Here is a 21,264-nt window from a genome sequence, read left to right on the forward strand (position 1 = left end):
CAAATTAAATATAAAATATACTGTAGCAAGGTTAAATGTATTTTTTTATTATACTCTATAAATCATCTGCAAGAAGGCATCTTTCAAGCGACTCTTTCTTCTTCTTCCTTCCTCTCTCGCACAACTCCTTCCCCCTTCTCCTTCTCTCCAACATGGCAAGCCATGTCGCTAGCTTCTTTCACGCACGATTTTTACAGTATCTCTCTATTGGTAGCTTCTCTCCAGCATGACAAGACTCCAACTTCTTCTCTTTCTCACCAACACAGCAAGGCTCGTCCCTATAGCCATTGTCTCTTCGTCTGGAACTCTTCCCTAACATTGCTCATACTGAAACCCCTTCTCAAAATCGAATCCCACAAGTATAATTTTCTCTTATTCTCTTACTCTTCAGTTTAATTTGTTGGAGTGAAATTTGGGTGAAAATGATAATTTTTTTTCTCAATATTCACTGCCTAAGGGTTGTTTTTGGAACATGTATGCACAGAGTATATAGAAACTCAATCTTATACCTTGATCTTGTTGTTCACCGTGGTGGCTGCTTTTTTGAGCTTCTTTATGGACTCGAACAAAAGGGATAAGCTCTACATGTTGTTTACTTATCAAGGGCTAGGCTCTACATTTTGTGCCATATGTGTTGTTATATAACATGTATGTTGATGTTGGACAATGGGATGATGCAGCAGAAATTAGAACGTTGATGGAAAAAAATAATATCATAAAGCAACCGAAGTTTAATTGGATAGATTCTTTGAATTGATGATAATCTCAGTGATTAAATGACCTGATTAATTGGATTCAGTTGGGTATTTTCTTTACAATGTATTTTAGTTCCTTCTTATTAAAAGAATACAAAATCAGTCTACAAGATTCAATAAAATGGTTGTTTGTATAACCTGGACTTGCAAGAGAGAAAATTAAAATGAAAATGTAGAGCAAGATCAACTTGAGTGTAGTTTTTGAGGGGGCAAACCCTGTGAATATGGAGTATACATATTGCATAAGGGATGTGAGCTGCACAGACTGCTCAAGTTAGATCCATGATGCAGCAAACCATATAGATGAAATCAGAGCATAATAAAGCATGACAGGGATAGCTATTATAGAGTATATAGAGTTTATGCTTCTAAAAAGTTGATAGGGCTAACTATTGGTCTTAGAGTTTTATGGGGCTAACTATTCACCCAAAATTATGTGTTGTCTTTTACTTTGTTAATAGATAAATGCTTTGGAGTCTTCAATAATGCTCAAATGTACATAAATTTGTTCATTTTCCTTATTTTGGGGTTATTATTAGATTTATATACTCAATTTTCTTAACACTTTACTTTAGGATGATTTATTTTGAATATGTATGTCATCATTGTAAGGTAAACACTATAGTACATATTTTTATTTTTGGATCAGTAAACAATAACTGATAGTACAAATAAGACGATTTACATTGAATGCTATAAATTTTGTGTTGCCTAGTTTGAACTTCACGTTGTTATCTAATATTTATGTTGGTGAAATTCCTGTTTGTTTGTTTGTTTTTGTTCTCTCTCTCTCTTTCTTTCTTTTTCTTTTTTTTTTTTTTTGCCTTGTTCATCTATATAATATAGTGCTTGTGATCATGTGATTTTCTCATATCGAATGTAAGAGGCAATGTTGGATTGTAGCAGGCAACTAATAGTCTACCGTGTGCATGAAATAGTGGGTGGGGATGGGGATTCTAAATAATACTAGATTCAATTCATTCACGTTATAAGTACTAGAGTTAGCTTTTTCAAAAAACAAATCTAATTCTTACTGACACATTACTGATGATATAAAATAATTTATATGTTTTAATTAAGTTTTTAATGCTTTATTAGCAAGTCACAATTAATGATTGTTAGAGACTTGTGGGTAGGTATGTGAAGGTACGGTTGAGAAAGAAATGGAGAGAAAGAGGAAGGTTAGAAAAGCTTCTGATGCTGAATTTGTTAATGCCTTAACTCACATAAGAAATGATAAAGCCATATGCACTTTTGAGAGAAGACAAGTGGTCAGCAATTTTCATTCTAATAGGACTGAATTACTATTCAAGAAAAAGATCAAGAATGATATGTAGAAAATGAATATTGATATGGAGATGGCATTGATTGTCAAAAGTCGGCGATTTTGGGTCAACAGATTCTTTGTGTATATCTACCCAATTATCTGCATGTTTTTACCCTTGATCAATTCTGACATTTTGTATATGATCCTCTTAACATGACTTTTTCTCTCCGTACACTTTTTCTCCCGTGATGGTTAGCTTTCAGTTTCTTTAGTTGGGGTAGTTAACGACGGTTCTCACGACGGTGCTTAGTTAGGTTCTCGTTATACGCTATGCAGTGGTGTAAGGAGGTTGTGATTGATTCAAAATGCTTGACTCTCGTAAAGGAGCGGGGCATGGTGGTTATCACAGAAAAAACTTGGAGGATGGTGGCAAAGATAGCTCTGGGTCCATCAGCGGTGCGGTGGTTGGCAAAGGCCATGGCGGTCTGTTCAAAGGAAGAACAAAAGGAATTTTATACCTCAAAAAGGGAAGACAGCAGTAGTTTCATTGCTCAACAGTGTTCAAATTCGAGAGATCGTTATCTGGCAGTGGTAGAGTATGGAGTTGGTGGGAGGAGGAACTTCATATTCATACCAGAGGAGGAGGGAAGTGGGTGGAATAAGATGGGGGAGGCGCTGTGGGATTTTGTTGATGAAAGGAGAAAAGTGCAAACTGAGGACAGTAGGAAGAAGACGATAGTCAAGCAGTGGTTGGTGCAGTCACAGCCTCTGTCCTACAAGGAGGCACTGATGGTGGAGCAACGAAGGAGCAGCGAACTGAAAATGAAGAAGGTATGGCGTTGGGTCAGGTCCCTGACAAAGAGACGTGCCCGGTTCAGGGGCAGAGTAGTAGCAGACAGCTAGGTGGCGTGTCTAACGGGGAAACGTTGAAGTTGATGTGGGAAGCAAAAACGCAGATTTTAGACTTACATATAAAAATAGAGTTCTTATTAAAGAAGGAAATGGGGCAGGCTTATATTGGGCCTGGAGGGGGAGGAGTCTAGGGCCACGAGGCCTTTTAATCTTGGCAGCAAGGGGCCTGCGGGTAAAGGCCCCTTCAGGAAGCCTTATGACCCGGCCTCATCTCATGGGCCGATACCTCAAAAAACCTGGAGGATTCGAAACCCGAGACCCGACCCCTCTACGTCGGCAGCACAGAAGTTAACGTCGACCCAATCTCAGGCCGAACAGATAACGACGGCGAAAGTTTTGCCGGCATCACAGACATCACCGGCGAGAAGGATGGAGCAGATTTTACCGCATCGTGTGGAGGAAAAAGAGGAGATTCAGCCTCTGATGGTCCTTTTCCCAGATATTGACACACAGAATCCACCGATAGGTAATATGGGGGAGTATTTCTCTCAAACGGAGTTACATGGCTCAGAAGGAGAACACATAGACCTTCTCTTAGAACACAGATTCGAAAGGAATAAAGAGAACTTGGAGGAAATCGAAAAACATCATCTCCCGAGAGCTTTTCCACTTGCTGTTGGGGGACAGAACAGTTCGGAGATCATAAGGGAGGATCCTACGACTCAAAGTGATGAAATAATAATGGTCCCTGACTCTCAAGAATTAAATCAGCCGATGACCTTAAGGGAGATACCTGGTATTTCATCTGAAACCATCTCAGATGGAGTGGAGATAGTGAACACAATGGTGGAAGGGGAAGGCCATAATCAGTGTGAAGGGTAGGGGGACAAGAGTCCATTTCCTTTAAACTGTCTTCTACCAAATGAGTGTGAGATGTCGGATTGGGTATTCAATAAGGTTAAAGACATTCAATAGATAATGGGCATGAAGTGTGTAGGCTATGAAGAACAGTTTTTGGCTCTTCTCACAGCCATAGAGGTGGGCCACTCGCATTCTAAAAATAAAGGAGCCAAGAAACGAAGGAAGCTTAAGAGATTGGATTGATCCTTGAATGAGGGTAGTTCAAGCCGTGATAGGGTCAAAGGGAAGGGTACATTTGTTTCTTTATGAAGTCAAAAATAGTGTCGTGGAATGTTCGGGGGCTAAATGAGAATAATAAGTGCTCTCGCATAAAAAACTTGCTATGAGAATGGCGGGTGGATATTGTATGTTTACAAGAGACCAAACTGAAATTGGTAACCAGAAAAATAGTGAGAAGTGTATGGCATTGCCCATACGTAGACTGGGTCTATTTGGCTTCGAATGGGGCTTCGAGGGGTATTCTTGTGATGTGGGACAAAAGGGTGATGATGAAGAGGGAGGAGTTCATAGGGGAATATACGGTGGCCGTCTCTCTTAAGATGGTGGAAGATAATTTTTTGTGGATTTTTGCATGAATTTATGGACTGAATGTTGATAACATCAGACATCAACTCTGGGAAGAAATTGCAGGGGTACACAGCTGGTGGGATCTCCCGTGGTGCATAGGAGGGGACTTTAACATCACAAGGTTCCCAAGTGAAAGATCGGGGGATAGTCGTATACGTCCAGCCATGACAGAGTTTTCTAACTGCATCTTTGAGTTGAATTTGGTGGACTTACCACTTATCGGTGGCCCATTTACTTGGTCCAATAGTCAAACATGGTCACGGTTGGATAGATTCTTAATATCGCCAGAATGGGAATGTCAGTATCCAGAGGTTTGTCAGAGAAGATTGCCGCATCTATGCTCAGATCACTTTCCAATTCTACTGGATGGCAGAGGCATTCAAAGTAGGCGTAGGTACTTCAAGTTTGAAAACATGTGGCTTAAAAGCGAGGGTTTTGTGGATAGGGTAAGGCGCTGGTGGTCCTCTTATCAGTTTAATGGCACTCCCTCCCATATACTTGCAGGCAAACTAAAGGCTTTAAAGGAAGATTTAAAACTGTGGAATTCTCAATCTTTTGGGGATCTAGGGGAGCAAAAGAAAGACATGATGGGAGAGTTACAGGTTCTTGATAGCATCAATGAAGGTCGAGCTCTCACCGTAGAGGAAAGATCAAGAAAGGCAGAATTGACTTCAGAGCTGGAAAGGGTATTATATTGTGAAGAGATATCTTGGCGACAAAAATCAAGAGCTTTGTGGTTAAAAGAAGGGGATAGAAGTACAAAATTTTTCCATAGAGTGGCAAACTCTCATAGGAGAAATAATACCATTGAGATGCTGAATATAAATGGTAGAGAGTGTACTGAGACCCCTGTGATACGAGAACACGTACTGAATTTTTATGAACAACTATTTACAGAAAGGGAGGGATGGAGGCCTAGAGTGGATGGTCTTGTTTTTTATTCCATTGAGCCACAGACAGCAGCAAGGTTGGAAAGAGCGTTCGAGGAAGATGAGATATACGAAATGATCAGACGAATGGGGAAAGACAAAGCGCCAGGACCAGACGGTTTTTCGATGGGGTTCTTCTACACTTGTTGGGAGGTGATAAAAGAGGATTTGTTGAATGTCTTCCAGGAATTATTCTCATCTGGGAAATTTCAGAAAAGTTTGAATACGACTTTTATTGCATTAATTCCGAAGAAGACCGAGGCTGTGGAAGTGAAGGATTATAGGCCCGTTAGCCTTATTAACGGGGTCTATAAAATTATTTCAAAGGTACTAGCAAACAGGTTGGGAGAGTCCATTGGTAAGATAATCTCAAAGCCACAAAATGCCTTTATTAGGGGTCGTCAAATTCTGGATTCGGTTTTAATAGCCAATGAATGCTAGGATAGTAGATTAAAATCCGGTATGACAGGGATTATTTATAAATTAGACATGAAAAAGACATATGATCATGTAAATTTGGACTTTCTTATCTATCTACTAAGGAGGTGTGGATTTGGGGAAAAATAGTGTAGGTGGATTAGATGGTGCATTTCAACAGCAAGATTCTCAATTTTGATTAATGGCAGTCCATAAGGTTTTTTTAACAGCTCGAGAGGTCTAAGACAAGGTGATCTGCTATCCCCACTTCTATTTGTTATCATCAAGGAGGCCCTGAGTAGGATGTTAATGGCTCTAGTTACCAATGGTTTGTTGGCTGGTTTTTCTGTGGGTGATCTGAATAGGGGCATTATCTCGATCTCTCATTTACTTTTTGCTGATGATACTTTAATTTTCTGTGAGGCTGAACAAGAACAACTTAGAACTCTGAAAGCGTTGTTGTTATGCTTTGAAGCAACATCAGGTTTGAGAGTAAATTTTGATAAATCAGAATTAGTACAAGTTGGGAATGTGAGTAGATCTCGACAGTTGGCTAACACGTTGGGGTGTAAAGTAGCCACTCTTCCTATGACATATTTGGGTTTACCGTTGGGGGCGGCTTCACGAGCCATAACTATATGGGATACAGTTATCGAGAAAATAAAGAGAAGATTGGCTGGATGGAAGAGATTGTACTTGTCGAAATGAGGCTGAGTGACCCTGATAAAGAGTACTCTTTCTAACTTACCCACTTATTTTCTGTCTTTGTTTACAATTCCAGCTTCTGTGGCGGCAATGATTGAAAAACTGTATCGTGATTTCCTTTGGAGTGGTTTGGGGGATGAATTCAAGTTTCACCTAATCAAATGGGACAAGGTTTGCAGACCAATTTCTTCAGGAGGATTGGGGATAAAGAACTTGAGAAAATTCAATCGGGCTCTCCTAGGGAAATGATTTTGGAGATATAATATAGAGCCGGAAGCTTTATGGAAAGTAGTAGTTCACAGTAAATATGACAGCCTATGGGGGGGATGGTGTACTAGAGAGGGGATTGGATCGTATGGAGTGGGGATCTAGAAACAAATAAGAAGAGGATGGAGTTTGTTTGCCAACCATACTAAATTTTTTGTTGGGGAAGGCACACGTATAAGTTTTTGGAGGGACATTTGGTGTGGGGAGGAGGCATTGAATGATGCTTTTCCTTGTGTATATCAAGTGGCTTGTGACCAAGAAGCTTCGGTCGCGGACCTTTTGGTTCGCTCAGGGGATCAGGTTCACTGGAACGTCACTTTTTATAGAGCAGCACATGATTGAGAAGTAAACAGTTTCGCAGATTTTTTCAACCTAGTGTACTCTATGAAGCCGAATGGATTGCATGAAGATAAGCTGTGGTGGAAACATACAGGTAAGGGTAGTTTCTCGGTTCGCTCTTATTATAAGGCCCTTACAGCTATACCGAATGCTTCGTTTCCATGGAGAAGATTGTGGAGGAATAGAGCACCGCCCAAATCACTTTTCTTTATTTGGATAGTAGCCCTGGGTAAGATTCTGACTACCGATAATCTGTGGAAGCGGCGGGTAATCATTACTGATTGGTGTTATATGTGTAAGAGAGCTGGTGAGTCAGTGAATCATCTCATGCTATATTGTGAGACAGCTAGAGCCTTGTGGTGTGAAGTATTCCATAAAGTAGGGTTAAATTGGGTGATGCCGAAGTCAGTAATTGAATTATTAGCCAGTTGGGCGATGCCGGGGGGAGATCTACATATCAAAGCTGTGTGGAATATGGTACCTATCTGCATTATGTGGTGCATTTGGCAAGAGCGAAATGAACGAACTTTTGAAGACAATGAGAGGACAACAGAGGAGCTTTGTATCTTATTTTTCAGCACTTTATTTCTATGGTCTCTAGCTATAGACTTTAATGGCCTAAATGTACACGAGTTTCTAGTGACTATTGTAGCTACCTAGGTAGGTCTTACCTCTTGTATACCATCTTGTGTACTTGAGCTATGCCTATTATTATTAATACTACCGTTTACTTATCAAAAAAAAAATAATGAAGTTAAATCTTGCTTGCATGAATGGAATACAACAAGAGTATTTCTTGAATCTTCAAAAAGAGATTTTCGAGGATTCAAGAAGCGATTTTCGTCTACATCTCCATCTCCATCTCCTTCTCAACCTTTTGAGAATGTGCAGCCTTTTGTTGGTGTAATGTTGTGGTGTTGTTCTTATCCACTTAATATATTAATTAAACACTTTACAATTGGTTTTAGTATCTAGGCAGCCACATGTGGTAGAAATACATGTGGTTGGGCAATAACTACTGCCTATGTTATTTTGTAGCTTTTTGTTATTTTGGACTTTAAATACAGGTGTTTGTGACTGTGGGCAGCAACTATATGTGAATGTTGTATTGAGCATGTTGACAAGATACTTAAAAAGAAATAGTTGTAGAGAATGGAAAATGTTGTCTAGTTTTTGTGCCTGTAATCTCCTTTGAACCTGGTGAAGTTGTTGGTCTAAGTGAGCATGAAAAGTAAGAGAAACTTTGTTGTTATATATTTGTGGTTCAAGTGATGAAACTTTATTTTGTTATTTGTTTGGTTATAATCGATTGAGTTGTTGTTAAACTTGTTATATGTGTTGTTTAACAAATATGTGTAGCTGTTGTTGTTTGGACATTTAGACTATAAAACCTGGATTAAAAATGAACTAGGAGTTGGTTCAATATCATGTAGACACCTCGCTTTTTTATTATATACGATGAGTACTTAACAATATGTTGAACATGTATATTAAATTTATCCAAGACTGGTTTGTTACAGTTTCTAAGTGACTATATACCTGGTTTTTTTTAGTTATACTTTTGTCTTTCATGCTTGACAGTAATATGAATGGGATAATAAAGTCTTATTGTTAGGGGGAAAAATTTCCCCCAGAAGTTTGGCCCAACCAAGGCTGGCATGGCACCCAGCTCAAGGATAGACCTAAGCCCTTCCGGCTCCAGGCCACATAACAGCAGGTACCCCAGCCCAAGAGGATGTGGGTCAAGCCAACGAACTGGGTGGACCGTGATCCAGAGGGCACTCAGCACCCCTATCGCCAGAGAAGAAGCAGCACGCTACCTCGATGGGATAGCGCAATCTGACACCCTCCTCAGGCCAAGTCGCATTAATTGGGCTCTGGCAGTAGTCACTCAGGGAGGCAGGGCATGGAGCTCCCAACCCTTGAGACAGGTATAAGTATCCTCTCGAGCACCATATAAAAGTAATCTAAAAAAAGAACTCATCATCTCCTCTAGAGTTTTCTTCTAAATGAGGCTGACTTAAGCATCAAAGGCTCCATCCGGTGACCCCCCAGGCTGCTGGAACTGTGAGTGATTTTGTGTGTGCAGATAAGAGAAGGCCCGAGCCCCCGAGAAGTTCGATCCAAAGACATACGAAACACGACACTAACACTTATTATTGCTTACTTATAAAGTCCTTTATTGTGTCATAATCTTCGATTTAGTTCAATAAGAATTTGTTACTAGAACCAAAATAAATGCTCCAAGTTTGTGGGTGGTATAGGTTGATGATGTCATAAACCTTAAACACGATGTTACATAATGAGACATACCATAAATAATATAGCAACTCTAGCTTTATGTTTTAGGTGAAATCAATCCACGAATGGACATGTTTCTATGGTCAAGCTTCAAGTCCTTTGGAGAAATTAGTAACAATTCGAAAACCTTCCGGCAGATCTTGATTTCCATTCCTGTACATTATAGTTGTGACGCCCCCAAATTTCGTTTGAGATCGGACGGACATTTAAAGCATCGAGACATGTAACACAAGGTTACCTGCCCCCGTTCATGACATATAAGATGCAATATTTCTAACATGCATCTAACAATATGCAATATTCGCAGCGGATAAATTTTTTCTTTAGCAATACTATGCACAAAATTGAAAATATTCCAAATGCTTAAAACATATTTCATACATAAAAATCCATTGAACAACTAAGATCACAACACTAGTCCAAAATGGTTATGATCCAAAAAGTACTAGAGATGCAACTCAATCGTACAAGTAGTAATTTACGTTAATTACTATATTAACATTTATGTCGCACCGTCACTTAGTCAACTGTGTCTAGTTGATCAGCTCCTGATTCTCCTTCAGGTCCTGTAACAAGATTTACCATTCCGGGAGAATGGTAATTAGGACTACTAAAGTGAGATTTGATTACAAATCTCAGTAAGTTAACAAAAAACTTCCACGCAAGCTAATAATGCATGGATGACAGTAAAAGCATAAATGCATAATCAAATTCATAAGTAATTAAAGTATAACTTGGCGCATAACATAGCATAATTGACATAACTTAAATTGAAACATGAACTGAACTTGACTTGACATGAACTTGATCTGAAACTTGACTTAGCATGAACTTACTTTGAAACTTGAATTAACATGAAAAATACATACTCCACAGTTGTTGTGGCCCCATGTATTCTACGTGTAAATACATACTCCACAGTTGTTGTGGCCCCATCTATTCTATACAAACTTGACTTAACATGAAAAATACATACTCCACAGTTATTGTGGCCCAATGTATTCTACGTGTAAATACATACTCCACAGTTGTTGTGGCCCTATGTATTCTACGTGTCACAATTGCTGTGTCTCACGTAGTGTATGCGCCACAATTGTTGTGACCCCATACATAAATAATCAAGATGAAACGTGACTGGAATACGAAATGACTGAAGCCCTGACGTAACATAACATGACTTGAACATAACTTGAAATACATGACCAACTTGAGATAGAAATATTTTGTAACATGGCATAACATATAATAGACAACATATTTAACATGACATACTTGCAACAGTGAATATTACATGACTTGACATACATGTAATAGATGACATACTTAACATGACGTACTTGTAAGGTACAGTAATACATGACAGAATATATTATGTAACAGATAAAAAATTGATGACAGAATAAATTCTGTATAATAGACAATTACGTGATAACTTGGCATGGCATGACATATATGATAACACACATACATACACTGTAGTTCGTTTACTTAACACACATACACAGTAGACTGCTAGTAAGTTAAAAGCTAACTTACCTCGATTTCCGCTTTTCTTATAAAACTTCAAGTGCGATCACGAAGAACTGTAATTAGTGATTCTAAAAGTTAGAACTAAATCACTAATAATTTGAAATATGGAAAATGCTAACTTAAAGAGTAAAATTTTCATTTTACTCTCTACATGTGGGAAAATGACCGTTTTACTCATAATTTAAGGATTTTGCATACTAACTCCAAAAGTTTCCAAAATTTACATTCCTCACGTAAATTTTGTCCTAAACTTAAATATCAACTCAGAAAAATTTAAAACAAAACACAATTATGAAGAACACACTATGGCCGAAACATCCATAGGCCATTTCCCTTTATTTTTGTTGCAATTCATTCCAACTTCAAAACTCATGTTTAAACCAAAATTTTGCAACAAACATCTTCCAATCCTAAGTTCAAAACCATACTTAAAACATCCATTTAGAAAAAGCTAATAATTAACACAAAACTTTTTTATAAAAAGATCCAAGCACTTGAATCACAAGTTTTGACCTTAAATCAAAACATTTCCAAGAATTTCAAAAATCAAATCTTACTTCTAACATATTCATAATATCATCCTAACATCAAACATGCTTTAAATCATCAAACTAAAGTCACCAAAATCACAAAATAACATTTGGAGTTTTTGGTTTTACACTTAGTCCAAAAACAGAAACTTTTTCCTCAATTAATTTTGATAAATCTCTTGATCTATGACTTATAAATATATGATCTTCAAACCAAACCATCACATGGTTTAAAAAGATGTCCTAAAATATATATAAGCTTCTAATTCAAGATCACATGGTTAGAAATTAACCAAAACATAAATTTAGCCAAGAATATCCACACTTTGGCTTATCTGAATATCTCTTTGCATAAAATTTCATATCTTTGAAACTAATATCAAATATCTTCAAAATAATAATATAACATGTATATAAGATGCTTAGGATCCTCCAATAAAATTATTAAAGTCATTAGAATAGGTTTAGACCACCAAAGAGTTAAACTTTCTCAAAACAGAAACTGTTTTTCTTCTTCCAGTTTCTAAGTTTCTAAATCTAAGAAAATCTTTCATCAAAACCTTTAATCATGAAAAAATCCTCAACCAATAGTCACATATACATGTTAAAAATACTCCATAAAAATTTTGGACCAATATCTATCCGTTAGTTTGGTCAAAAACTTCAAACTATAACATATTCTCCAGTTTATCTTCCAGAATGACCTTTCTATAGTTTATATAATATTTAACTGACCAAATGATCTTCAAATGGGGCAAATAATATATCCATGTAAACTAGACTAAAAAAGGAACAACTTATATGAAGGAGATTTTATGATAAAACACTTACAAAAACTTTGAAATGGGCATGCAAAAGAACTCCTAAAAGTTGTCCGAGAGAAAGTATTTGATATTCTTTTAAAATAACGTGTAAATGAAGATAAGTTTATAGGTGATGGCTGGAGCTACTTATGGACGAGATAAGGAAGATGATAAGGCTGGAGTTGAGAGTTGAGTGTAGTTTTCTCCTACCCAAAATATCTATAAAAGATTATCTCATAATATTCTATCCAATAATATCTACAAAAAAACAACTTAAGATATTTTTATCTAATAATATCTATAAAAATCAACTCAAAATATTTTTACCCAATAATATTCACGAAAATTACCTCAAGATATTTCTTTTTATCCAATAATATCTACAGTTTTGAACAGACGTTTTGTCCGAAAATATGATAAAATGTTATTGCGCCATAAGATTTTAAATAACCCTCCGAGTCTAATAGCACAAACCATAATACATTTTGACACTTCTAACTATCTCCAATAATCAAAAACACACTTCTGATACCATAATAAATAATAACACTATGTAGTTAGACAAAAACCTATACGATTAATGGATTCGTGAAAACTTATGGGGTTTTCACGAGATTCCTAAAGTTAATAGAAATTTCACAATTGAATTTCTAGCGGGCTGTTACAATAGTGCCATTGCTAGTGCCATTGTTTGTGACTGTTTGAAGCCAATCCAAAATTTTTATGCAGCCAATAGGTTGTTCAGTGCCTGAAATTTGTGTATGTCTGTTATTGATTTCATGGATTCAATTCATTGCATTAAGAGTATATGCTGAACAGGCTTATAACAAGAGTTTATGGTCGTAATAGCTTATAGCAACTATAGTTTTCTTAATTAATTAAATAGATGCTCAAAAATAAGTGTTCCTGAAATTAGTGCTTCTTGGTTGCAATAAAATTGATGATAATGCTTCTTTTCCATTTCCCGACTTTTAAGTGCAACCACTTAAAAATATATTGCCATCAAGGGCATTGACATATATTTTCAAGCAAGTGATATATTTTCAAGCAATGAGGTTATAAAGAGCATTGATAAAAAAAATAAAATAAAATTGTTAACATCTACAAAAATTATCAACTAGACATGCTAATTTTATAGATTGCTTGATTCAACTGATGAAAATGAATATGATTATTGGAGACTATTGGAGATTATGAAAATAAAAAAAATATATATTTAAAAATTAATTAAAGAAATATAAATGATAAAAAATAATAATATTTTTTATTATAGAAAGTGTGATGGCGATTACATAGTAGATTTCAAATTTCGAGTGATTAGCTAAAAGTAAAAAAGTTACTTATTAGTCAAATTTAAAAGATTGGGATGACTAATCCAATATCAATGCCCAAATGACAATTTTTTTTTTTTTTAAAGGAATAGATATTAATGTTCCAATCTTTCTTTCAACGTTGTAAGTTGGAGGGCCTGTATATTGTAGCACTGCCCGGGATTGGGAGAGCCGGACTCATGCCCATCTCTTTGCTACTAGATGATTATTTATTAGATGATTATTTATTATTCAATTGTGATAAATGTACTATATCTTATATAATGAGATGAAAGTAGAATAACATTATAGTGTATAGCATTACTCTTTGAATATTGTAATTCTCAATAACACTTATCGATATGACACATTTTAATGGTTTCATAAACTCATAAAATCAAAGTGACAGACTCGTACTATACTTATATCATAAATTTTCATAAAAATTAATATTATTATATCTTCTTCACCCTAAAAATTTAAAAAGAAAACATCATACATGATCATTCTTATAGAATCATAGACGAAGTAAAGTCATACGAGATCATATTGATGGATGGTATTTACTTGCTCTATAAACACTTTTTAAATGTGCTCGTGCGAGTTTTTTTCCTATAACATATTGTTTCGAGAAGCACCTTTCCAAAATCATACAATTTTGATAAGCTTTTTTCATTTAAAACTGTACCATTCTTAATCGCATATGGTAATACTGCACATTTGTAGTGATTTCATACAAAGTAGCATATATCGTTCTATCAACTTCAGCCCGAAGCTTATGAAAAAATAATCGAAAAAATAATCTAAAGCATCATCATACTTAATCACTCTTATAGACGATGTGGAATCATATATATATATATAGTCGTTTTGATAGATGGCATTTATTTGTTGTTGTTAACACTTGTTATAATATGCTCAAAAGAATTGTTCTGTCCTATCAATTTAGAGAAATTAAGAGTTCGTTTAACAACACAATTATTTTCAAATATTTTCATATAGTTCATTCTCAAATATCACTCAAACAAAAAACACATTTATTTCCTTTTTTCATGTGTGCTCTTTTATTTTTTCCTTCTAGAACCCTATCTCTCACTCCAACATAAAATAAAATAAAAAACCTTCACATATGAGTTTCACCGTAGGAGGCCTCCTCCTCCCCCCGTTTCCCCTCTCCTTCCTTATTTTCTAACCTCTCATCCTCATTTTTCATCCCATTCTCTTATTTCTTAGTTTATTTTTCTTCATTTAAAGTAAAAAAATGTCAGATTTATAGTTTTTCGACAACTCTCGAGAGACACGCGTTACACAAGAAGACTCTCAGACTACAAATCATTAAGAGGATAATGGCAGCTTTGCATAAATCATTGCGTGTGATCCTTACTCACCACCCCTTCCGGTAACTCTTCTCACCACATGTGCATGATCACCATAATTGCCACCACTAGATATTTTATGTAACAGCCCGCTAGAAATTCAATTGTGAAATTTCTATTAACTTTAAGAATCTAGTGAAAACCCCATAAGTTTTCACGAATCCATTAATCATATAGGTTTTTGTCTAACTACATAGTTAGTGTTATTATTTACTATAATATCAGAAGTGTGTTTTTGATTATTGGAGATAGTTAGAAGTGTCAAAATGTATTATGGTTTGTGCCATTAGACTCGGAGAGTTATTTAAAGTCTTATGGCGCAATAACATTTTTTCATATTTTCGGTCAAAACGTCTGTTTAAAACTGTAGATATTATTGGATAAAAAGAAATATCTTGAGATAATTTTCGTGGATATTATTGGGTAAAAATATTTTGAGTTGATTTTTTGTAGATATTATTAGGTAAGAGAGTCCTACACTCCACTCTCACTCCGGTAAGAGAGTCCTACACTTAACTCTCACTTCGGGTAAGAGAGTCCTACACTTAACTCTCACTCCAGCCTCATCTCTTCCATATCTTATCCACAAATATCTCCAGCCATCCCTCCCCACGAAATTATCTTCATTTATGCTTTCCATTGAAAGAATACCAAACACTCTCTCTCGGACAGCTTTTAGGAGTTCTTTTGCACACCCATTTCGAAGCTTTTGTAAGTGTTTTATCATAAAGTCTCCTTCATATAAGTTGTTCCTCTTTGAGTCTAGTTTCCGTAGATGTATTTTTCGTATCATTCCATGGTCATTTGGTCTGTCAAAAGTATTTTTAACCATAGAAAGGTCATTCTGGGCGTGAATCTGGAGAGTATGTTATAGTTTGGAGTTTTTGACCAAGCTAATGGATAGATATTGGTCCGAAAGTTTTATGGAGTATTGTTAACATGTATATATGACTATTGGTTGAGGATTTTTGCATGATTAAAGGTTTTGATGAAAGATTTTCTTAGATTTAGAAACTTAGAAACTGGAAGAGGAAAAACAATTTCTGTTTTGAGAAAGTTTAACTCTTTGGTGGTCTAAACCTATTCTAATGACTTTAATAATTTTATTGGAGGATCCTAAACATCTTATATACATGTTATATTATTATTTTGAAGATATTTGATGTTAGTTTCAAAGATATGAAATTTTATGCAAAGAGATATTCAGATAAGCCAAAGTGTGGATATTCTTGGCTAAATTTATGTTTTGATTAATTTCTAACCATGTGATCTTGAATTAGAAGCTTGTATATGTTTTAGGACATCTTTTTAAACCATGTAATGGTTTGGTTTGAAGATCATATATTTATAAGTCATAGATCAAGAGATTTATCAAAACTAGTTGAGGAAAAAGTTTCTGTTTTTGGACTAAGTGTAAAACCAAAAACTCCAAATGTTATTTTGTGATTTTGGTGACTTTAGTTTGATGATTTAAAGCATGGTTGATGTTAGGATGATATTATGAATATGTTAGAAGTAAGATTTGATTTTTGAAATTCTTGGAGATGTTTTGATTTAAGGTCAAAACTTGTGATTCAAGTGCTTGGATCTTTTTACAAAAAAAGTTTGGTGTTAATTATTAGCTTTTTCTAAATGGATGTTTTAAGTATGATTTTGAACTTAGGATTGGAAGATGTTTGTTGCAAAATTTTGGTTTAAGCATGAGTTTTGAAATTGGAAGGAATTGCAACAAAAATCAAGGGAAATGGTCTATGGATGTTTCGGCCATAATGTGTTCTTCATAGTTGTGTTTTGTTTTAAATTTTTCTGAGTTGATATTTAAGTTTAGGACAAAATTTACATGAGGAATGTAAATTTTGGAAACTTTTGGAGTTAGTATGCAAAATCCTTAAGTTATGGGTAAAACGGTCATTTTCCCACATGTAGAGAGTAAAATGAAAATTTTACTCTTTAAGTTAGTATTTTCCATATTTCAAATTATTAGTGATTTAGTTCTAACTTTTAGAATCACTAATTACAGTTCCTCGTGATCGCACTTGAAGTTTTATAAGAAACGCGGAGATCGATGTAAGTTAGCTTTTAACTTACTAGCAGTCTACTGTGTATGTGTGCTAAGTAAAAGAACTACAGTGTATGTATGTACGTTATCATATGTGTCATGCCATGTCAAGTTATCATGTAATTGTCTATTATACAGAATTTATTCTGTCATCAATTTTTATCTGTTACATAATATATTCTGTTATGTATTACTGTACATTATAAGTACGTCATGCTAAGTATGTCATCTATTACATGTAAGTCAAGTCATGTAATATTCACTGTTGCAAGTATGTCATGTTAAATATGTTGTCTATTATATGTTATGTCATGTTACGAAATGTTTCTATCTCAAGTTGGTCATGTATTCTAAATTATGTTCAAGTCACGTTATGTTACGTCAGGACTTCAGTCCTTTCGTATTCCAGTCACATTTCATCTTGAGTACATTATGATGTGTAGAATACATGGGGCCACAACAACTGTGGAGTATGTATTTAACTACAATTGTGATGCGTAAAATACATGGGGCCACAACAACTGTGGAGTATGTATTTTTCATGTTAAATCAAGTTTGTGTAGAATACATGGGGCCACAACAACTGTGGAGTATGTATTTTTAAATGTTAAGTCAAGTTTGTGTAAAATACATGGGGCCACAACAACTGTGGAGTATGTATTTAACTACAATTGTGATGCGTAAAATACATGGGGCCACAACAACTGTGGAGTATGTATTTTTCATATTAAGTCAAGTTTGTGTAGAATACATGGGGCCACAACAACTGTGGAGTATGTATTTTTAATGTTAAGTCAAGTTTGTGAAGAATACATAGGGCCACAACAACTGTGGAGTATGTATTTACACGTAGAATACATGGGGCCACAACAACTGTGGAGTATGTATTTTTCATGTTAATTCAAGTTTCAGAGCAAGTTCATGCTAAGTCAAGTTCACTTCATAATTCAATTTAAGCTATGTCAAATATGTTATGTTGTACACTAAGTTATGTTTTAATTACTTATGAATTTGATTATGCATTTATGCTTTTACTGTCATCCATGCATCATTAGTCTGTATGGAAGTTTTTTGTTAACTTGCTGAGATTTGTAATCAAATCTGACTGTGGTAGTCCCAACTACCATTTCCCCCAAATGGTAGATCTTGTTACAGGACCTGAAGGAGGATCAGAAGCTGATCAACTAGACACAGTCGACTGAACGACGGTGCGTCGTTAATGTTAATATAGTAGTTAAATTACTACTTGTACGATGGAATTGCATCTCCAGTACTATTGGATCATAACTATTTTGAAATAGTGCTGTGATCTTAGTTATTCAATGGATCTTTATGTATGAAGTATGTTTTAAGTATTGGGATATTTTCAGTTTGGTGCATAGTATTGCTAAAGAAAAAAATTATCCGCTGCGAATATTGCATAATGTTAGATGCATGTTAGGATTATTGCATCTTATATGTCATGAACGGGGGCAGGTAACCTTGTGTTGCATGTCTCGACGCTTCAAATGTCCGTCCAATCCCAAACGGAATTTGGGGGCGTCACATTTTAGATCTAACTTTTGTAGCTGAAAATAAACAAGCTTGTTGCCTTTACGCACTGTCAAAGTTTATTGGAGTTGGTCAAAACTATAATCCATCATTTTTTGTTATTGTTTTCCTTATTGTGTAGTAAAAATAAAAAAGGAGTTTGTCTCTTGGACGGTTTTCCATAGAGGTTGAGTTATCTCTTTCTATGAAGGGCGAGGTTGAGTCTCTGTTTAGACAAAGCGTTGTCTCTTAGATGTTCGTCTGTATAGGATTTCAGCAGTAACGAAGTCCAAACCAATCCAGTAATGTATTGATGAAGTTCCAAATAGCTGATATGAGTATATTCTCACATATATATAGCCATGAATATATGTTTCTCTTGATGAATGAATGAACGATGACATTTTCTTTAAAAAAACCTAAAACATATTTCAATTTCAAATATTTTATTTTTTATCTAATCATTATAACATTGATAAATCTCAAACCAAACACAACAGATAACATTATTTTTTTAAATTTCAAAATAAAAATTATATTCAAACAATTTTTTAATTATATAATATTTTTATTTAATTTTTTCTATCTCATTTATCAAAATTGCATAAAACATATTAAATCAAACCTTTTAACTACTATTTATAGTTATACTAAAATATTTCAAGTATCGGAAGGAGCCCTTAAACATGTTAACATGCTTAATTAATTAGATGGATCGAGATCAATAGTAAATCGTTGTCTTTATTAAATGATGTTTTTTATTCTCAATGTACCCGATAAAATTTAGAATGAACTATTTATCCAATTTATCTCGATTTATTAAAGTACTCAACGTGAGAAATGTCTTAAACTATGTTAAACTAGTTCATGATTGGAAATGGCATATTAGTTTTCTTTTGCTCGACGAATGATATATGGTTTTGCTTTCTCTCTTCTTTTTTTTTTTTATGTTTTCATTTGTTCATTTATACGAGCTGGAACTTATGCCAGTGGACCGAAGCTCAGGTCTTAGTATCTTACTCAAGCTCGAGATCTTTTTTATGAAAAATTATAAATGTGTGTTTAAAATAAGAGAACGTAAATAGTGTTATATATATATATATATAAAATTTAAAGCCCGAGACGAGTACATTATTCACGAGCCTGGGCCAATGCAAGCCCGATAAGCGCAATACCCAATGACAATATAGAAGGAAACGACTCGTAGACCGTAACCTCGTAACTTTCATTCCCCGTAAATATACAATTGAATACTTTAAAGGAGAAAAAAAATAAAAAAGGCATGACGTTCAACGTAGCAATTATTTTTGAGCGTGACCTTATGAGGCCCTCTCTCACTGTAAAATATTTGGTTTGTGTCATAATTATTGCCCTCATGGATGACTCTGTCAGTGCCATCAACATAGCAATTTAAAGTATCCAACTGGTCAAAAACTTATCTTATTGTTTAAAAGTAAAGTTTTATTAACATAAATAATTTAACTTATGTTCTTATTCAAATTTCTGTTCTCGAAACCATGAAATACCGGATCATATCAAAGAGTTACTACCTTAGTAGTAATACGATTGACTACTTAATATGAAAGAGCATAGATTTATTGTAAGAAAAATTATATTTATCATCATTACACAACATGTTATATATAATTTTTTTTATATCAAATATATGGTGTATAGATGATGAGTAGAATAAATAAATTAATTTAGAAATAATAAATTAAAAAAATTAAAAAATATCAAAAATAAAAAAAATATAATATGTGTGGATGATAAATAGCAAAACTCTTAAGTGTAGTTTGAATAGTAAGATGAGATAAGATGATTTTAGATAAAAGTTGAAAGTTGAATAAATATTATTATAATATTATTGTTATTTTAATATTTTTAAAAATTAAATTATTTATTATATTTTATGTAAAAATTTAATAAAATTATAAAAATAAAATGAGATGAAATCAAACCGTTTGTATCCCAACTGCCGTTGTTATAAAAGCGTTGCAAGGCTCTCTTAACTATCTGGCACGAGTGGCACCTTCAAACGTTGAAACCACTTTTTTTGTTCCGCTCCCAGTCGGTTATTTCGATAGAGGATTTCTGGAATTGATCTGGCTGGAAGTAATTTTCATCAGACAAGAAAAAACTAGAAAGAACCGAGAAAATGAGGAAGTTTGAATGGCCAGTTTTTGTTTGATCCATGGCCTGTGTTCTTCAAGCGAGAGTGGAACAGAAACTAGCCATTCCTCGTTGGCTTCACCATCACCGGGACTATCATAACCCTATACCATATTTGGTTATACAAAATTAAAAATTTCATCTTAACTCATAATTATAATTTTTTTAAATTTCTATATAAAATATAATAAATAATTTAATTTTTTTAAATTTTAATATAAAATTAATAATAAAAAATTATATTATAACAATATTTTATTTATTATTATTTAAAATATCTTATCTTATTTTATCTATGTAACTAAACAGAGCCTTAATCTTACCCGTATCTCTGTAGGCCTCGCTCACAATATAGTGACTTAATTGATTTACTTGATTCTGTATGTTTTGATTTGAAATCGTTCGCAGGGGAGGATGCAAAGAAATCTCCGTTCGTGCAGAGGCACCATGGGTTGAAGCAGAAGAAGTAGAAGTACGTTCTAATCCCTACTTTCGCAACGGTCATCAAATGCTTATATATGCGTGTGTAATAGTTATTACTATTCTCTCTTCTCTTCCAACAATGGAATTGAAGAAATCGATTTACTTCTTATTATCAAGCTTTATATCGGATATGAATTTTAGACACCTAAGA

General features: G+C 34.6%; 1 long non-coding RNA gene across 1 annotated transcript; it reads left to right on the forward strand.

Annotated features, from left to right (window-relative positions):
- Positions 1–93: 93 nt before the first annotated feature.
- Positions 94–9,367, forward strand: LOC122290652. Its single transcript, XR_006236517.1, has 2 exons — positions 94–359; positions 8,601–9,367. It is a non-coding gene; the product is annotated as an uncharacterized LOC122290652 (long non-coding RNA).
- The last annotated feature ends 11,897 nt before the right edge of the window (positions 9,368–21,264 follow it).

The sequence above is a fragment of the Carya illinoinensis genome, chromosome 1 (genome assembly GCF_018687715.1).
Source record: "Carya illinoinensis cultivar Pawnee chromosome 1, C.illinoinensisPawnee_v1, whole genome shotgun sequence".
Lineage (NCBI taxonomy): Eukaryota > Viridiplantae > Streptophyta > Magnoliopsida > Fagales > Juglandaceae > Carya > Carya illinoinensis.